This window comes from Lepisosteus platostomus, unplaced genomic scaffold (assembly GCF_059453375.1).
Source record: "Lepisosteus platostomus isolate fLepPlt1 unplaced genomic scaffold, fLepPlt1.hap1 Scaffold_66_H1, whole genome shotgun sequence".
Lineage (NCBI taxonomy): Eukaryota > Metazoa > Chordata > Actinopteri > Semionotiformes > Lepisosteidae > Lepisosteus > Lepisosteus platostomus.
This window is the reverse complement of record NW_028291680.1, coordinates 371779-375858: the sequence shown is the minus strand read 5'-3', so window position 1 is coordinate 375858 and position 4080 is coordinate 371779. Positions and strand designations below refer to the sequence as shown.

General features: G+C 40.5%; 1 non-coding gene across 1 annotated transcript; it reads right to left on the bottom strand.

Moving 5' to 3' along the window:
* Positions 1–3304: 3304 nt before the first annotated feature.
* trnar-ucu (transfer RNA arginine (anticodon UCU)) lies at positions 3305–3397 on the bottom strand. The gene is made up of 2 exons: positions 3361–3397; positions 3305–3340 (listed from the first exon to the last, which is right to left on the bottom strand). It is a non-coding gene; the product is annotated as a tRNA-Arg (tRNA).
* Positions 3398–4080: the final 683 nt, after the last annotated feature.

The window sequence follows — 4080 nt, the reverse complement described above, 5'->3', positions numbered from 1 at the left end:
TGTTTTTCTGCACATTTCGTTAAAATGAGAAAAAATCACTGGCATTTTTTTGCAGTATTTCTTCTGTCCTGATAAGCAAGATTTGTATTTTATCTTTCAGAGGTTGTATGAATGTCTTGAAGTTCAGAAACAACTTGTTCCAGAAAGGAAATGAACACTTGCTTCAAAGTAAATCAAGATGTATGTCTCTCTCACTGCGTGTGCTCTTATCTGTCCATCTCTCTCTCTCCTCTTCTCTCTGGCAGTCTGTGTAGAGTATCTAAAGGGGATGTAACACCACCTGGCAAAGAAGAAAAATTCTCAGAGGCAGAATAAAAAATCAATATTCTCTTCTCATTCAGATTCACAGTGTAGACTAACACTCAGACTGAAGCTCAACTCCTTACTGCTCGCTATCCTCACAATCCAGGACCAGAAAATATTCAGACAATCAGTGCTGCTTCATGAATAATATCAGAACAGCCTGGACTCAAGTCACATCTCCCCCTTTTCTCCTTCCTCACAGCCTCTTAGAGACAGAGAAGAGCTCCTGGTTCTCCTCTCTGTGAACTGGGCTCAGGGGTCACTGATCTGGCAGCTGTGGGCTCTGTTCCAGGTCAGAAGCAAGACGTTTCTATGAACCCTTTCCAGGACTTCCAGCCCTTCGGTATTACTTTCTTTACTGTATGTAAGCCTCCCAAAATTTATAAATGTTTTATAACACAATTGAGTGTGGAATTATCTTATTATTTATATATAGTATTTGTGTAATAAACACCAGTAGTGACACTATGATCAGTATATTGATTATTTGTAGCCCATGGTCCGATGGTCGTGTCTACAATAGTGACCATTTGACCAGTCTGTAGCTCTGAGCAGTGGGACTCAGATCACACAGAAGACCTGTCTGTGTGTGATTCCACACCAGCCCTGGGATTCAGCTACTCTCACAAATGTCTCACAGACTGTCTTATAAATTTACAATTAGATGAAGTCATGTAACAGTTTTACAGATAATTTAAATAATCAGACAGCAGTTTTGGCAGTGGATACATCTCCACATGGGGGAAAGGGACAGTAAAATAGTAAGGAAAATACAAAAGAAGAAACTGAAATATATGCGCTCACTGTAAAGTACGAAGAGGTGGTCAGACAAGCAAAACAGCTTTGCGGATAATGCGATGCGACATTGTTTTGTGTCAATCAGCTCACGGATTCAGCTTCATGTGCCTTAAGCTGTGCATGCCTTCATGAAGACTCTCTTTAAGATGATTGCACCTTTCATTGTCAAATCGCCTTCTTTGGATACAAAAGTTGCACCAATACTAAGAGAAAGGATGGGGAATGGCTTTTATCAAGCGATTGCAGTGTTTGTTTGACTGAGGATCCTTGTGTGCTGAACTGGCCTCTGGAGAAGTGTAGTGCAGTAAAACAGAAGGTTTGTGTCACTCAAGATTGTTACAGAACAGAACAATACAATTACAATACTTTTGTGAGAGTAAATATTACTGGTGCATCACAGTTCTTATAATGGTGAAAACAGGAGCACCTTCTCTACATTTTTGACTGAAGTATTTAAACGGAAAGAAATACTATCACTATGCAATTCATAAATGCAATTGAGCTCCTCTAAATGTTCTAGTCTGATGAAACAATGTATAGAATTAGGTGACAATATCGGAATTCATTCAAATGCACAAGATTAATTTTCAGCAACAAAAAAAGTGCTCGGATATATTTTACAAGAATGAAACCTTACATTCACCTCAATAAACATTCACCCTCTACAGCAGAGAACAGTAGGACAGAAGGTTAGTGTCACTGGACACTGAGTCAGAGAGGCTGATCTCTTCTCCCTCATTATGCAGGCTTACCCACTCATGATGAACTGTCCTCCAAGGATACTCAGCTGCCATCATCGACTCAGACATGACGTTCATGTACATATTATACCTTAATATGGCACTGCGTTACAATGATTTGATCAAAACAACTGGTGAATAAACAATAATCAAATATTTTTTTTTTCTTTTAGTAGCTAAAGACCAAAAAAGAAGCATTTATTCTTTTCCTCTCCTACCAGCCCTTACAAGTCACCCAGTTTTTAGTTTAGAGCTGGATTAAAGCTCCAGTCTCTTTGAGGGTTGAGTTGGAATCCCACAGCTGCCAAATATCTCCAACTATCTCAGTGTTAAGAAGCAAAAAAATTCACATTTGCTGCAGAAGGAACAGGAGAATTTGTGCCATTCAGCCTTATAGCGTGATGTCATTTTCTCATTCTCGTTTTTAGATGCGTGTGATCGAATCTATGATCCTTATGAGTGTGGTCACCCTCCATAAAGGTAGCACAGATACAACGTGCCACGTTTTCGGAGAATCGCATTAATTACAGGTCAGAAGAAGGCGACAAAGTGTCCGCTAGGCAGTTCAGCGATTTCAATGGTGTTCTCTGTTGTTTAGGTCCAGAATGACACCCGTTACAACCAGGAAACACACAGTGTCAGGCATCAAAAAGACTTCCCAAAACCCTGATCCTCTCCTTGATCCGGTGATGGCATCCAGACATTTCCTGCAACACAGCCAGGATACGGTCTTCAACAACACGAGTGAAAAGCTAATTCCCAACCTTTGCAATCCTTTGCAAAGAAGGACCGCATGTGCTCAGTGTTAAATGCACTGTTCATTATTAATAATAATAATAATCTTTACATTATATAGTGCCTTTAAAGATGGCTTTTCAAAGCACTTTACAGAATGACAACAATAAAGTTAAAAAAATACACAAGATAAGCAGGATGAGAATACACAGTTAGAGGAGACAATAGATGGTGGTATTAAATACAGTAGGAACAGATGGGTAAAGAATAGTTCATTAAAGGCTCTTCTAAAGAAGAGGGTTTTGAGTCTGGATTTGAAGGAGTTTAGAGAAGGTGACTCTCTGATATCCTTGGGGATAAAGATCCAGAGCTTTGGGGTAAAACAGGAGAAGGCCCTGTCACCCATAGAGTGTAGATGGACTGGGGGACAGATAGGAAAACACAATTAGAAGAGCGGAGGTTGTGAGGTGGGGAGTAGGGCGATAACCCAGACAGGTACTGAGGTGCTAAGCCATGGAGAGCCTTATAGGTGAGCTTGAGGATTTTGAAGTTGACAGGAAGCCAGTGCAAGGACTCCAGGACAGGAGTGATGTGATCACAGTCCAGTGCTAATTTCTTTCTTGTGGCTGCTGGTTCATTTTCAACTGTGGACTCTTAAGAAGTCCTGTATTTGACTTGATCAACACCAATCCCTAGAGGATTTCGAAAGGTTCAATAAAAATGACACATAACTCTGGTGGGACTCGAACCCACAACCTTTGAATGACTTCATTCTATCAAGGCCTAGAAGTCCAACACGCTCTCCATTGCGCCACAGAGCCAGCTGTGTGAAAAAGTGTTTGCCCCCTTCCTGATTTCTTATTGTTTTGCATGTTTGTCACACTGAAAGTTTCAGATCATCAAACAAATTGAAATATTAGACAAAGATAACACAAGTAAACACAAAATGCAGTTTTTAAATGAAGGTTTTTATTATTAAGGGAAAAAAATCCAAACCTACATGGCCCTGTGTGAAAAAGTGATTGAGATTTATCAGTCTGGTAAAGTTTATAAAGCCATTTCTAAAGACCAAAATTACCCCAAGAGCACAGCGACGACTCATCCAAGAGGTCACAAAAAACCCCACAACAACATCCAAAGAACTGCAGGCTTCATGACCCCCAAGACTTTTGGGAAAATACTCTGTGGACTGACGAGACAAAAGTTGAACTTTTTGGAAGGTGTGTCCCATTACATCTGGCGTAAAAGTAACACAGTATTTCAGAAAAGGAACATCATACCAACAGTAAAATATGGTGGTGGTAGTGTGATGGTCTGGGGCTGTTTTGCTGCTTCAGGACCTGGAAGACTTGCTGTGGTAAATGGAACCATGAATTCTGCTGTCTACCAAAAAATCCTGAAGGAGAATGTCCAGCCATCTGTTCGTGACCTCAAGCTGAAGTGCACTTGGGTTCTGCAGCAGGACAATGATCCAAAGTGGGCAAATTCTATGCCCGCTTTGATG